The 15,956-nt window shown below is 40.7% G+C and overlaps 1 pseudogene across 1 annotated transcript; it reads left to right on the forward strand.

Moving 5' to 3' along the window:
* The first annotated feature begins 1,002 nt into the window (after window positions 1-1,002).
* LOC311590125 (COP9 signalosome complex subunit 7a-like) lies at window positions 1,003-2,066 on the forward strand (annotated as a pseudogene). The gene has a single exon. The product of its transcript is annotated as a COP9 signalosome complex subunit 7a-like (transcript).
* The last annotated feature ends 13,890 nt before the right edge of the window (window positions 2,067-15,956 follow it).

The raw sequence follows: 15,956 nt of genomic DNA on the forward strand, positions 1-15,956 counted from the left end.
GGTGTATTATATGGTAGTAATGCATAGATTCCAGCTAAATAGTAAAAGCGTGGGGTCACATGGGATAAGGAATGCCCTTAGTGGTGATGGAGGTTTTATAGAAAGAGGGAAGAAGGAAACATAACGTAAAAAGCTTATTACATTAAATGATTTTCAGTGGCAGAAAATAAGAATAGGTTTAAAGCAGTTGTGTGGGGGAGGGATTAATTTTCCACCAATAAGTCTTGAGGTTTGTGGCATATATTAGTACCCATTTTGGGTATGTCTATGAGGGAGTTTTTTCATTAGATTAAATCACTTGATACGGGAAGACCCACCTCCACGTGGGTAGCATCCTTCCTTGGGCCAAGACCCAGAGAACTGCGTAAAGAGGAGGAAACTAACTGAGCCTCAGCATTCATTGCTTGCTGCTGCTTTCCCCTGGGGATACAATGTGGCCTGACCACTGCCTTCTCTGTCACATGGACCATCCGTGTGAGCCAAAACAAACCCTGCCTTCCTCAGGCTACTTTAGTCAAGGTATCTGTTGTTGAAGCAGTGGGGAAAATAAGGAATACAAGCAGTACTGTAATGCCTAAACAAGGAAATTGCTTTATAGCTCAGCCTGTTTAAATTGTGTTCGAGCATTTAAATCACTTAAAGCCCAAGTAGGAAAAAATGTCTCAATAAACGTTTGCTATCAGCCTCATCAGCAATATTATTTTTGCTTAGATGTAAAGTACTTACTTTTTATAAGCCTGGGAGAGAATTGCTTTTCTAGGACGTAACACTTTTTATGAACATTGTATCTTGTATTCTTCTCTCATACATTCCATCCCTACCACGGCCTCTCCTCCTTCCTCTCCCCTCAGTCCCACTCCCACCTCCCTTCTCCCCCACATCCACTGCTTTTCCATCTCCTTTCAGAAAATAGCAGGCCGCCCAGGAATATCAACTGAACAAGGCATAACAAGATACAATAAGACTAGGCACAAGGGTCTGTCCCAGGGGACGACTGGCCTTGGGCACGCACTCGCTCCCGGGCTGCCTCTTTAAGGGAGGGGGTGGAGCCACGAGTGAGGAGCTTGGAGCTCCAGACAACTTGAGATCAGAGGCCCGCACCTCCATGCAGCCATGAGTGCCAAGGTGAAGGTGACAGGGCAGAACCAGGAGCAGTTTCTGCTCCTTGCCAAGTCAGCTAAGGGGGCGGCCTTGGCCACACTCATCCACCAGGTGCTGGAGGCCCCTGGTGTTTACGTGTTTGGGGAACTTCTGGATATGTCCAATGTTAGAGAGTTGGCAGAAAGCGACTTTGCCTCCACGTTCCGGCTGCTCACAGTGTTCGCCTATGGGACCTATGCTGACTACTTAGCCGAAGCCAGGAATCTTCTCCCACTTACAGAGGCTCAGAAGAACAAGCTTCGACATCTGTCAGTCGTCACTCTGGCTGCCAAAGTCAAGTGTATCCCGTAAGCAGTGCTGCTGGAGGCCCTGGCCCTTCTGAACGTGCGCCAGCTGGAGGACCTTGTGGTTGAGGCTGTGTACGCTGACTTCCTTCGTGGCTCCCTGGACCAGCGCAATCAGCTGCTAGAGGTTGACTACAGCATTGGGTGGGACATCTAGCGCCAGGACCTCAGTGCCATTGCCCGGACCCTGCAGGAATGGTGTGTAGGCTGTGAGGTTGTGTTGTCAGGCATCGAGGAACAAGACAGCGATGCCAACCAGCACAAGGAGCAGCAGCTGGGCCTGAAGCAGCAGACCGAGAGTGAGGTTGCCAACCTTTAAAAAAAACCATTAAAGTTACAACAGCAGCCGCGGCTGCAGCCACTTCTCAGGACCCTGAGCAGCATCTGACAGAACTGAGAGAACCAGCCTCTGGCACCAACCAGCGCCAACCCAGCAAGAAAGCTTCAAAGGGCAGGGGGGAGAAAATTAACCCCCAGTCCACTCTGCAGTCAAGTGCTGGAAAGTGAAAAGAACCAGACACCGTTGCAGATTCTTGGCCTAGCAGCCAGGAGGCCTAGACCCTGGACAGACTGCTCCATACCTCAGCCCATGTTCAGAAGTAATGGGCACCTACTGAGCACCACCATGTCCTAACAGTGAAGATGCAGACAGACCATCACTGTCACTGTCCCTGCTCAAGGACCTACAGTGTAGTCGGGTTTCTTTACCTCATAGAATTGCAAGGGGAGGTGTTGGTAGTGGACTTGAATTTTCACATTGAAAGCACATAAACCTATAAGATTTGTTGCAGAAAAAAAAAAAAAAAAGACTAGGCACAGCCCTCATATCAAGACTGGATAAGGCAACCCAGTAGGAGGAAAGGGGTCCAAAAAGAAGGGAAAAGAATCAGAAATACGCTGGGTGATGGTGCACGCCTTTAATCCCTGGATTTAGGAGGCAGAGGGAGGCAAATCACTGAGCGTTCGAGGCCAGCCTGGTCTACAAAGTGAGTCCAACACAGTCAAGGCTACACAGAGAAACCCTGTCTTGAAAAACTTTAAAAAAAAAAAAAAGTAGAAGAAGAAGATTCAGAAATACCCTTACTCCCACTGCCAGGAGCCCACCCCTCCCCCACTTGCCAAAAAAAGAAAGAAAGAAAGAAAGAAAAGAGAACCACTAAACTAATAAAAATAACATAATCTGAGCACCTAGCACAGACCCACGCAGTCTCCATGACGGCTGCTTCAGTCTCTACGAGCCCCCATGAGCCCTGCTTAGTTGATCCTGTTGTGTGCTGTGTTTTCCATGTGTCCTGGAATCATTTGCCTCCTGCAATCCTTCTACCCCCTCTTTCTTGGATTCCCCAAGCTCTGCCTAAGTTTGTCTGGCTCTGGCTCTCTAACTCTGTTCCCTTCAGCTGCTGGAAGAAGCCTCTCTGATGACTACTGTGCTAGGCACCTAGCTATGGGTATAACAGAATAGCGTTAGAAATAACTTCGTTGGTTTTATTTCTAGCCACTTTTGTTTGGCTCTGGGCCACCCAGCTTTCATGGAAACACTGTGTGTACTTTCTTAATGGTTCTTTGAGCCGCATGTGTGTCAGGCAAGTGTTTGATCATCGATAACCATCCTCGAAGGTTTGTTCTTTTTAAATTTCTTAGATATATTGGGGTGGGGGCAAGGCCAGTACAGTGCCGGTTAGTTTTTTGTCTGGGTTTGTTTTTTGTTTTTTGTTTTCTGTTTTCTGTTCGGTCTAACTATGATAAAACCTTACATTAATGAGTTTTATGTAACAATTCTTTAACCCATGTTACTAAGTAAGTTCATAACATTTTAGCATTTCCTTGGTTTTTCCATGATAGCCTCTTTGCACTGCCAGAATGCCTTTTAGGATACCAACTTCTTTCTAGTGGTTATTTTTCCTTGCGTTCTGATAAACTGGCATTTTCTTAGATATTTCTTGGTTTCTGATGTTCTTGGCCACTAGAAGAAAAATATTTGGCATAGCATGTCTCATTTGAGAATTAACTTTGTTCCTTATGATTATATCCTCATCATGGGTTATGGGGGAAAAGACTATGTCAATAAATTGAAAACTTTATTGTGAAGCTATAAAGCTGAGGCCTAAATCACAATGGATGCCACATGTTTCTTAGATACTAGGACCATGGGATGTCAGTGATAAGAACTTCAAGAATGGAGTGGAGATGGCTCAAGGTAATGTTGGCCTTTGCTGCAGGAGGTGGAGATGCAGGTTGGAGTTGGGATTAATGATAAAAAGAGAAAATACAAGAAATTGTTTATGAGCGGGGTGTGGTGGTGCACACCTTTAATCCCAGCACTCAGGGAGGCAGAGGCTGGAGAATTGATGTGAGTTAGAGGCCAGCCTGGTCTACAAAGCAAGTACAGATGGCCAAGGCTCCACAGAGAAACCCTGTTCTGAAAGCAAAGACAACAACAAAAACAAAAAAGGAAAGAAAAGACATCGTTTGTGCCATTTTTTAAAGGTAAAAAGTCTCTTGAACATGACCAGTTTCTATATTAATCTGGCTTTCCTTTGTCTCTTTTGCCATAAAAAATGAACTGGTTGGCTCATACCCCCTCCATATTTTGTCTATTAAAGGTTTAAGAACTTCAAACAGTGGCCATCAGTGTTATTCCAATCCTAGGGACCCCTGCTTCTCTACAGGAGTTCTGGATTTCTTTCTTCCTCTAAGCTCACTATGATAAGAACGTAGGGACTGAAAAGGCCACATCAATATTAACATATAAGAGAAGTCAGTTTGTACAGGAAGAATGAAAGCCCTGGTAAATAAGAAGGCATAGCTACTCTCCTACTTGACAAAATAAACTTCCAGCCAAATCTATTCGTAAGAGATAAAGAAGGTCACTTTACACTCTGGAAAGCAACAATCTATCATGATTTTATTGCAATTATAAATACATATACACCCAACACAGGCATACTGAATGCCATAAAACATACAAATAAATATAAAGCCATGGACTGAATCCAGCATATTATTGAGTGACTTTAATACTCCACTCTCACCAACATGCAGGCCATCTAGGCAGAAAATAAACAGAGAAAAATCGGAGTTAAGTAACTCATAAATCAAATAGCCTTATGAGACATTCACAGAATATTACACTCAAACACTGGATAGTGTGCATTCTCAGCACATAATGGAACTTTCTTCAAAATATTTCACATGTTAGAACCCAGAACAATTCAGAATAAACCGTGCAGTAATGTCCTGTATTTTCCCAGACCAGGATGGAATAAAGAAAGACAACCACAGAAAGATCAACCACGGAAAGGTCATAAATCATGGAGTTTAAACAACATGCTATTGAATTACAGATGGGTCACAGAAGAAAGTAAAAAGGATTCTTCATTGTAATATTATACTGTCCCTGGGAACCTTTGGGATGCTCCAGCTAGGGAGCCAGGTAGGCAGTCTTCACTCTCCATCTTCCCCCTCCAATTTCAAACATTCAGCCTCATCTGCAGCCTCATAACAAAGCATCTGTTGAGGGCAGGGGTGGGTGGGACCTGTCTTCTCTTTCTGTCTTTCTTCACTCCCTGGGGACTCCACAGATACTTCTGGCCGACTCAGTCATCCTTCCTCCTGTGGACCCTCTCTGCCCCTCTGCCTTCTAGCTCATTCCATTTCCTTCACGTCAGGTCCCAATTCCTAGAAAAACAACCTACCTGGGACCACCAGAGGCCATGCCTGGCAGGGACTCAGAAGGACTGCCTACCATGCAAACTACAATCACTACATACAACAGAAACCAAGAAACAGAAAACCCACCCAGGGAAGACAAAACCAGATAAAAACACTGAGAATTACAAAGAGACCGTGGCAGCATACACAGATCTGGGACAGCCTGCACAGGTCTGAGACACATAGGGTCCCAGTGCTGGAAGGGAAGTGGACACAAGCCTTTATTTCTGACTCAGAATCTGTCTCCAATGAATAACTGTTTGTAAAAAAAAAAAAGGGGGGGGGTTACACCAACAAAATCTCACAGGACATTCAAAGCCCCTCTTATAGGCAGGCCCTATTGTAGCAGTAGATGGCCAACCCCCAATGAACTCAATGACATTTGTGAAGTTTCTTTGTACCATAATGTTTTTTCAGGGCCTTTATTTGTTTGTTTTTACCTTAAAGATCCTATGGTTTCCCATTTTGTGTTTTTATGGGTTATCTGTGTATACACATACATGTGTCTCTTTGTCTATGTATGTTTCTTGTATTTTTTCTTTCTTTCTTTTCTCTTTTTCTTTCTTATCAGTTTTTTGAGACAGGGTTTCTCTTTGTAGCCTTGGCTGTTCTGGCCTTGCTTTGCATACCAGGCAGGCCTCAAACTCACAGATATCTGCTTGCTTCTGCTTCCTAAGTCCTGGTTAAAGGTGTAAACTACCACACCCAGATTTCTTTTTTTTTTTTTAATTAATTTATTCATATTACATCGTGATTGTTAGCCCTTCCCCTGTTTCCTCCCATTCCTCCCTCCCTCCCACTTCCCCCCTTCTCCCCTCCCCTATGTCTGTGATTGAGGGAGACTTCTTCCCCCTATGTATGCTCTAAGATTATTGAGTCTCTTCTTGGTAACTTGCTATCCTTCTTCTGAGTGCCACCAGGCCTCCCCATCCAGGGGACATGGTCAGAAAAGGGGCACCAGAGTTCACGTGAGAATCAGATCTCACTCTCCACTCAACAGTGGAGAATATCGTGTTCGTCGGCTAGGTCTTGGTAGGGGTTCGAAGTTTACTGCCTATTTCTCCTTGGCTGGTGCCTTAGTTTGAGGAGGACCCCAGGACCCAGATCTGCCTGTCATAAAGTTCTTCTTGTAGGTTTCCAGGACCCTGTGGGTCCTGTTATTTCCCCATTCTTCCATGCTACTCTCGCCTAAAGTCTCAATAGGATGTCCTCTCCTCTGACCCACTTTCTTGGTAAGTAAGGTTTTTCATGGGACGTATCCCTTGGACTAGTGTTTTGATATAAGTGAGTATATACCGTTTGTCTCTTTTTGCTTCTGGGTGAACTCACTCATTATGATAATTTCTAGGTCAATCCATTTGTCCACAAATTTCGGGAATTCCTCGTTTTTAATAGCTGAGTAATACTCCATAGTGTAAATGTACCATAGTTTCTTAGTCCATTCTTCTACTGAGGGACACTTAGGCTGTTTCCATGTTCTGGCTATTGTGTATAAAGCAGCTATGAACATGGTTGAGCATATGTCCCTGTTGTGTGTTCGAGCATTTTCTGGGTATATTCCAAGGAGTGGGATAGCTGGGTCTTGAGGAAGCCCTATTCCCATTTTTCTGAGAAAACGCCAGATAGCTTTCCAAAGTGGTTGTACTAGTTTGCATTCCCACCAGCAGTGAAGGAGTGTTCCTCTCTCTCCACATCCTCGCCAACATGTGGTGTCATTTGAGTTTTTGATCTTAGCCATTCTGATGGGTGTAAGATGGAATCTCAGTGTCGTTTTGATTTGCATTTCTCTGATGCCTAACGAGGATGAGCATTTCTTTAAGTGTTTCTCAGCCATTTGATATTCCTCTGTTGAGAATTCTCTGTTTAGTTCTAAGCCCCATTTTGCAATTGGGTTGTTTGGTTTTGTGGTGTTTAATTTCTTGAGTTCTTTATATATTTTGGATATTAAACCTTTGTCAGATGAAGGGTTGGTGAAGATCTTTTCCCAGTCAGTAGGCTGTCGCTTTGTTCTCTTGACAGTGTCTGCTGCCTTACAGAAGCTTCTCAGCCTCATAAGGTCCCATTTATTAATTGTTGACATTAAGGCCTGGGCTGTGGGTGTACTGTTCAGGAAGTTGTTTCCTGCGCCTATGTGTCCCAGGCTCTTCCCCACTTTTTCCTCTAACTGAGTTAATGTCTCTGGTTTTAAGTTGAGGTCTTTAATCCACTTGGACTTGAGTTTTGTGCATGGTGACAAATAAGGGTCTAATTGCATTTTTCTACATGTAGACATCCAGTTAGACCAGCACCATTTGTTGAAGATGCTATCATTTTTCCATTGAATAGATTTGGCTTCTTTGTCAAAAATCAAGTGAGCAAATGTGTGTGGGTTCATCTCCGGGTCTTCAATTCGATTCCATTGATCCACCAGCCTATTACTTTGCCAGTACCATGCTGTTTTAATTACTGTTGCTCTGTAGTACAGCTTGAGATCAGGTATGGAGATTCCTCCGGAGGATCTTTTATTGTATAGGATTGTTTTTGCTATTCTGGGTTTTTTATTTCTCCATATGAATTTGAGAATTAATCTTTCAATATCTTCAAAATATTTTGTAGGTATTTTGATAGGGATTGCATTGAATTTGTAAATTGCTTTTGGTAAGATGGCCATTTTTACTATGTTAATTCTCCCGATCCATGAACAAGGTAAATCCCTCCATCTTCTGATGTCATTTTCAATCTCTTTCTTCAAAGGTTTGAAGTTTTTTTCAAATAAGTCCTTCACTTGCTTGGTTAAAGTTATTCCTAGATATTTTATATTGTTTGTGGCTATCGTGAAGGGAGTAGTTTTCCTAATTTCTTCCTCTGCCTGTTTGTCATTTGTATACAGAAAGGCTACTGACTTTTTCGAGTTTATTTTGTATCCTGCCAATTTGCTGAAGGTGTTTATCAGCTGCAGGAGTTCTCTGGTGGAATTTTGGGGATCGCTTATGTACACTATCATATCATCTGCAAATAGGGATAATTTGACTTCTTCCTTTCCCATTTGGATCCCCATGATCTCCTTTTGATGTCTTATTGCTCTGGCTAGAACTTCAAGAACTATATTGAAGAGATATGGGGACAGAGGGCAGCCTTGTCTGGTTCCCGATTTTAGAGGGATTTCCTTGAGTATCTCTCCATTTAATTTAATGTTGGCTGTTGGTTTGCTGTAAATAGCCTTTATTATGTTTAGATAAGTGCCTTGTATTCCCGATCTCTCCAGAACTTTAAACATAAATGGGTGTTGGATTTTGTCAAATGCTTTTTCTGCATCAAGAGAGATGATCATGTGGTTTTTCTCTTTCAGTTTGTTTATATGATGGATTACATTGATGGATTTCCGTATGTTAAACCATCCCTGCATGCCTGGAATGAATCCTACCTGGTCATGGTGGATAATGTCTTTGATATGCTGTTGTAATCGCTTTGCGAGTATTTTGTTGAGTATTTTTGCATCAATGTTCATAAGAGAAATTGGTCTGAAATTCTCTTTTTTTGTTGGGTCTTTGTGAGGTTTAGGTATCAATGTAATTGTGGCCTCATAGAAGGAATTTGGTAATGTTCCGTCCATTTCTATCTTTCGGAATAGCTTGACTAGTATCGGTATTAACTCCTCTTTGAAGGACTGGTAGAATTCTGCGCTGAAGCCATCTGGCCCTGGGCTTTTTTTGGTTGGAAGACTATCAATGGTTGCTTCTATTTCTATAGGCGAAATAGGGCTATTTAATTTGTTTATCTGGTCTTGGTTCAATTTTGGCAAATGGAATCGGTCGAGAAATTTGTCCATTTCCCTTAAATTTTCGAATTTTGTGGCATAAATGCCTTTAAAGTAGGTTCTTACGATTCTTTGTATTTCTTCAGTATCTGTTGTTATGTCTCCCTTTTCATTTCTGATTTTGTTAATTTGGATAGTGTTTCTCTGTCTTTTCGTTAGGTTGGCTAACGGTTTGTCTATCTTGTTAATTTTCTCAAAGAACCAGCTCTTGGTTTTGTTGATTCTTTGGATTGTTCTCTTTGTTTCTAATTTATTGATTTCAGCCCTGAGTTTGATTATTTCTAGGCGTCTACTCCTCTTGGGTGTTTCTGCTTCTTTTTTTTCGAGAGCTTCCAGATGTGTTGTTAAGTTGTTTATGTGGGATGATTCCATTTTCTTTTTAAAGGCACTTAGTGCTATGAATTTTCCTCTTAGCACTGCTTTCAGTGTGTCCCACAAATTTGAATATGTTGTTCCATCATTTTCATTGAGTTTCAGGAAGTCTTTAATTTCTTCCCTTATTTCTTCCATGACCCATGTGTCATTAAGTAGAAAGTTGTTTAGTTTCCACGTGTTAGTATGCTTTTTGTTATTTCTGTTGTTGTTGAAGTCCAGCCTTAGACCATGGTGATCTGATAAGATACAAGGTATTATTTCAATCTTCTTGTATCTGTTGAGGTTTGCTTCGTGACCAACTATGTGATCAATTTTAGAGAATGTTCCATGGGGTGCTGAGAAAAAGGTATACTCCTTTGCGTTTGCACACCCAGATTTCTTGTACTTTTTCTTTGGATCTTTTTCTACTGTTTGTTTTGTCCTATTCTGTTATTAGGTTTTTAAAATTTTTTTCCTTAGTATTTATAATTTTTTAGATGCTTGTTTTGATTTTAATGAGAGATAAGTGGGTGGTGAAGTGGGGAGAATCTGATAGGAGCTGGGGGATGGCAAATTGTAATCAGAATATATTATATGAAAAAAATCAATTTTCAAGAAAAATTATAGAAAATAAAGAAATACAAATTCCTGAAATGTAGTAAAAATTAAAGGACCATATGTCAAAATCTGTGGGAAACAGTGAAGACAGTCCTCAGAGGAAAGCTCATAGCTCTAAGAATGGATATTAAAATATATATAATGATATATATATATATATCCTTCAATTAGCATTCAGTTCCAGATAGACCCAGAAGAATCAATACCAATACTCATCAAACTATATCATGAAATACAAAGAGAAGAAAAGAGTCTCAAAATACTTTATTATATTATTTTTTATTTACGATTTATTTTATTATTTAATTAACATATTATTTATCCATTTCTTATCCAGCCAGCATTACTCTCATAAAAACCTGAAAGCACAAAGAAGAAACTTGTAGATTTATCTCCTTGATGAGCATAGATGAAAACGTTTTACTAAAATTTTTGTAAACCAAGGTCAAGTACTCATAAAAAAGATCCTTCACCATCATCAAGTTAGTTTTATTTTTGATATACAAAGGTGTTCTATCGAAGTCCAGCTTCGAAATCAATTGGGGAAAACTGAGGTGGGGCGTGAATCCTGTGGCTTGCCTGGTGGGTGACTCTGTAGACTTTCTCTGAGGGCAACCTTCCAAGTCGGAACTGATAGTTACCAGCAATAGCTTCCACTGATGGTGGCAAGCCGGGGCTAGAGCTGATGGCTCCTAGTGGGGGCTTCCACTGATGGTGTCAAGCTTCTAAAAAAGAAAGGAAAAGGAGAGTAAAGAAACACACACACACACACACACACACACACACACACACACACACACTTACTTACACTAGATGACGAAGTAAGATGGACTCCAGCAGGTAGGTTTTAACAAGCTGCTTGTTCTTCTCTTTATTATTATCTTCTTATTTTCATCCTTCCCCTTATTCTTCTCCGTGTTCTTATCCTTATCCTTTTTCCTTCTTCTTTCTTTTTCCTTCTTCCTCCTTTTATATTTATTCTCACAGATTATATACCCCAACAAAATCTTTCAAGCAGCACAAAAATCACAATGAATTTACATTATATCTCAATAAATAAATGATTACAATGGATATATGTAAGAAAATCAGGTTCCCCAATACCTTCATATGAGCAAATGTTTTATGTATTATCGGTAAGGAACAAACATGATTAACAAGTTATTTCTGAGAACCCACATACATTTGTACACAAACACCTTGTTACATATTAACAGAGTACAAGCAAGCAACCGAGTTTCTCAGCCAGCTTTCCTTTACTGTCAGGCTGCAGTTTGCAGTTACAAAGAAGAAATCAATTATCTTAAGAAGTAATCTTATGAAGATCTTAAAGGATTCACAAATCTAAACTCCTATATAAAAATAATCAGCCATGTCTATTTTAAGTCGGAAAGGTGCTCATCTACTCACTAATATGCTTTATTAAGTCATATCTGGAAGCTGAGGGCAGAAAACCAGAATAAGAAAATCAAGCGTCATCTCAGTCACTTGCCCAGCTTGAAAGAATCGCGTCAGCCAGTGCTGCTGTGGGCCATTGTTCTTGCTTTTCCCACCTCAAAAAAGTCCCTAGCTTTACTAATAAGAGTGTGCTTTCTCTCTTTTTTTTCTTTTTTAAAATATATTTTATTAATTTATTCATATTACATCTCAGTTGTTATCCCATCCCTTGTATCCTCCCATTCCTCCCTCCCTCCCATTTTTCGCCTTACTCCCCTCCCCTATGCCTGTGACTGAGGAGGACCTTCTCCTCCCCTGTATATGCTCATAGGGTATCAAGTCTCTTCTTGGTAGCCTGCTAGAGTGTACTTTCTCTTAACTTCAATTGTCCCCTGGGATTTCGTGCATCAGGGCCAATAGCAAAAGCATCTTTACCTTACTTTGCTAAACAATCTATTGTTCCCTAAGACTTTCTATGTCAGAGCCACTAGAAAAAACATCTTTACCTAGCCTTATTGAACAATCTATTTTTCCAAATTCTTTCTAAGGATAATGATCATTGTTAGCAATCTACATCTGCAGGTTGTTTTCAGAGATGGTGGTTGAATCATTAATCTGCTCTAGCAGCAATGCCTGAAAGAGATCAAGCATTGTTACTGCGTATGCCAATGATACTGCCCAGTGAGGGACTGGAAGCCCCCTTTATAGTACTCACACAATTCACACATTAAAGGGATTATAAGGACCGCAAAGGTAACAAGCAGATCTATGCTCCATAACAGCATGAAGTCCTCAGGACATGCAGTTTTCAGGGTTATACCTAACTGAAACAAACCCATCGTGGGTTTGCTAACCAGTGGGCCACATTCCATGAGTTCCAGAGCTGTTTTGCTGTTCCTCTTGCGTGGGCCCCAACATATACATATCAGTAATTGCACTGTATCTCGTATATGGACTCAGTGGTAGAAATCATTTGATCATCTCAAGATATGCAGTGGATTAAGACTTCTCACAACATCTGACATCAATTCATAGCATGAGCCCCAAATAACTAGAAATTGAGGGAACATATAAAACACAATAAATGATATGCTTGACAAATACACCAAAGGAGAAGATGCTTAAACATTTTTATTAAAAGGAAGAAGACAGTATGTCTGCTCACCACATTCTTATTGAACATAGTTCTGCTTTCCATGACTTGTTAATGCCTTCAAAGCTAATATCATGTGAGAGTCTCTTACACATTATGAAGTTTAGCTACCAGCTTGAGGTGCAGCCTTGGCCCTAAGGAAATACTTCTCATAAGATTTTGCCTCAAGGCTGGGAGTGGTGGCACGAGCCTTTAATCTCAGCACTCAGAGGCAGAGGCAGGTGGATCTCTGTGAGTTCAAGGCCAGCATGGTCTACAAAATGAGTCTAGGGAAGCCAGAGCTGTTACACAGTGAAACCCTGTCTTCCAAAACAAAAACAAACAAACAAACAAAAAGATTTGCCTCAGGGATGCTAGTTACTTATTAATCATGGTGGGTTTTTTGCTCCCAGCTAGCCAACATCAAGTGTCCCAGTGAAGAAAAACTTTTGTTTTAGGAGTTCTGGTCTCTTGTTAGTCATGGCTGATTCTTCATCTTATTGACTAGAATCTGTAGATTCTGAATCCAGATATATCCCATAGACGGTCCCTATAGAGTTTTTGAGTGGCTCTCCAGTTTTCCTTTGAAATATCACTAGCCTGGGTTTCATTGTCGCGTTGCTCTCAGCATTCTCTTTAAGTTCCCACAATAGCTCCTTATGCTCTGAGCACTTAGTGGCTTTTCCAGCCCCAAATCTCCAGAAATCCTTCGCCTTTCTCTTACAAAAATGTTCCAAGGTACAAAAGCCACAAGGTATAAGAGTTCATTACAGCAATACCCCCATGGTCCTGGGACCTAATTCTGACCTATTTTTGTTTCTATTTCTATGGTAAAGACCATGACCAAAACGAAGTTAGAAGGAAAAGATTTATTTAGATTACACACCCAAGGCACAGATCACAGTCCATTATTAAGGAGTGCCAAGGTAGAAACTCATGAAGGCCACGAACCTGGAGGCAAAAATTGAAGCAGAGACGACAGGGGAAGAGATGATGACAGAGACGAGAGGAAGATATGTCTTCCTGGCTTTCTCCAAATTACTTGCTCACCTTGTTTTCTTATGCAGTTTATGACCAAGCTGCTCAAAGTGGCCCCAACCCCAGTGGGCTGGGCCCTCCCACATCAAAGATTAAGAAATGAACCACACATCTGCCTACAGGTCACGTTCTCAGTTGAAGTACTCTCTTCCCAGGTGACCCTAGCAAAAAAAAAAAAAAAAAAAAAAAAAAACCAGCAACAGCAACAAAAGCCTAACTTGCATGCCAACTTTAATGGGAAAAGTCTATTTACACTTTTAAAAATTTAATTTATTGATTTTATATGGATGAATGGTCTAATTTGCATGGATACCTGCATGTCAAAAAAGGGCATCAGATCCCAGTGTAGATGGTTTGGAGCCACCATGTGGTTGCTGGGAAATAAACTCAGGACCTCTGGAAGAACAGACAGTGCTCTTACCTGCTGAGCCATCTCTCCAGCCCCTATTTTAAATTTGTAAGTTTTAACATTTTTCTTTGTGTGTGCACATGCATGTGTGTGTGCAGGTGGGTATGTATCCAAAGGTGTATAGATACCCACATGAAATAAATAAAGAAAATTGAAAGGTGGCAACCATTGGGATTATTTTTAAATTGTTTCTTAAGATATTTCCTTTTATGTGTATTCAACTGCATATGTTAGCAACAAAGTATATTACATTTTTTCTGCTTTACACTGAAGAAAAAAAAATCCACCCAAGTACTGAATAACCCACTGAAATATATTAAGATTTAAATATCTAAAACACTATTAATTATAGAGTAGAGTGATATATACACACACATTTGTTCTATTGATTTTATTCCCTCCCAATTACTATATAAATGTTTGTGCTTTTCTAACAGAATGGCTTCATTTTTAATCCTTTATTCTAAAATTTGTTGAATAACAATGTATACACAGAATTCACTTAAAAAGTAATATATCAGCCAAAGAATAATAGAAAATAATAGATTCATAAAAGATGTCTAAGCTTCAGATTTGCATTACCATAACCCTGGAAACACACAGTGCTAAAATAAGGTCTTTAACACATCAGATAAAACACCATCTCAGAAAGATCAATATGAGAAACCACTCATTAGCAGCAGCAAAGTCCTTGGGTAAACAGCTTTAAATAAAACTGTGAAGGGCCTCAAAGAGCAAAGCAAGGAAAGCTCAGCAACTTCCTGAATAGGTCGCTATGATTCAAACTTCCCATTGTTAAAATCAGTAAATGAGTCTTAATATTCCTTTTGCCAGTATTTAAAAACTTTATTGACAGTTAAAATACCCTCCATTTCCCAAATACATGTCATTTCAAAGAGTCAATAGATATTTGATTATTTCTTCTTTTTTTCTTTTTCTTCTCCTCCTCCTTCTCCTCCTCCTTCTTCTTCCTCTTCTTTTTCTTCTTCTTCTTCTTCTTCTTCTTCTTCTTCTTCTTCTTCTTCTTCTTCTTCTTCTTCTTCTCCTCCTCCTCCTCCTCCTCCTCCTCCTCCTCCTCCTCCTCCTCCTCCTCCTCCCTCTTCTTCTTCTGACTTTTCTTTCTTTTTTTCTTTCATTTTTTGGTTTTTCAAGACAGGGTTTCCCTGTCCTAGACTCACATTGTAGACCAGGCTATCCTCAAACTCACAGCGATTCACCGGTGTCTGCCACCTGAGTGCTGGAATTAAAGGCCGGCTCCACCACAGCTTGGCTTCTTTTGGTTTTTCTTTTGTTTTGTTTTCCTCGATCTTTTTTTTTTTTTATGGTTGTTGTTGTTGTTGTTTGAGACAGGGTTTCTCTCTGTAACCTTGGCTGTTCTCGACTTGCTTCTTGTAGATCAAGTTATTCTTGAGCTCACGGCAACCCACCTGCCTGTGCCTCTCTGCGTGCTGGGAATAAACATGTGTGCCACCATGCCTGCATAAACCTATTCTTAATATCCAGTTTGCATGTGATAGAACTCACCCTTTCTAAGTTTAAAATTAAGTGGATCTGCATGTGCATCCAGAACTATGGGATATTGTCCACTCCAAAAACCAAATTCTGGATGTATAGCAGTTTGTTTGAGCATGGGGCCCTCAGACTGGCACTGACCGGAAGCTTCATCCCTGCTGTCAAGCTTTCATAGTTTTGGAAGGTGCTATCCATGCTACCTAAAGGAAACGATAATTCTCAGTTTTACCCAGCTCCCAATTCTGTGAGCTACAGTCATGACTGGACTGGTAAGACATACCGGGCGGTGGTGGCGCACGCCTTTAATCCCAGCACTCGGGAGGCAGAGGCAGGCAGATCGCTGTGAGTTCAAGGCCAGCCTACTCTACAAAGTTAGTTCAGGACAGGCAAGGCTACACAGAGAAACCTTGTCTCGAAAAACAAAAACAAAAAAAAAACATGCCCCCATGTAAAATATTAACATGGGAATAAACAAATACTTTCTGGTTTATTTAAAGCTGCTCT

This window comes from Acomys minous, assembly GCF_964271855.1.
Source record: "Acomys minous genome assembly, chromosome: 19".
NCBI classification, from domain to species: domain Eukaryota; kingdom Metazoa; phylum Chordata; class Mammalia; order Rodentia; family Muridae; genus Acomys; species Acomys minous.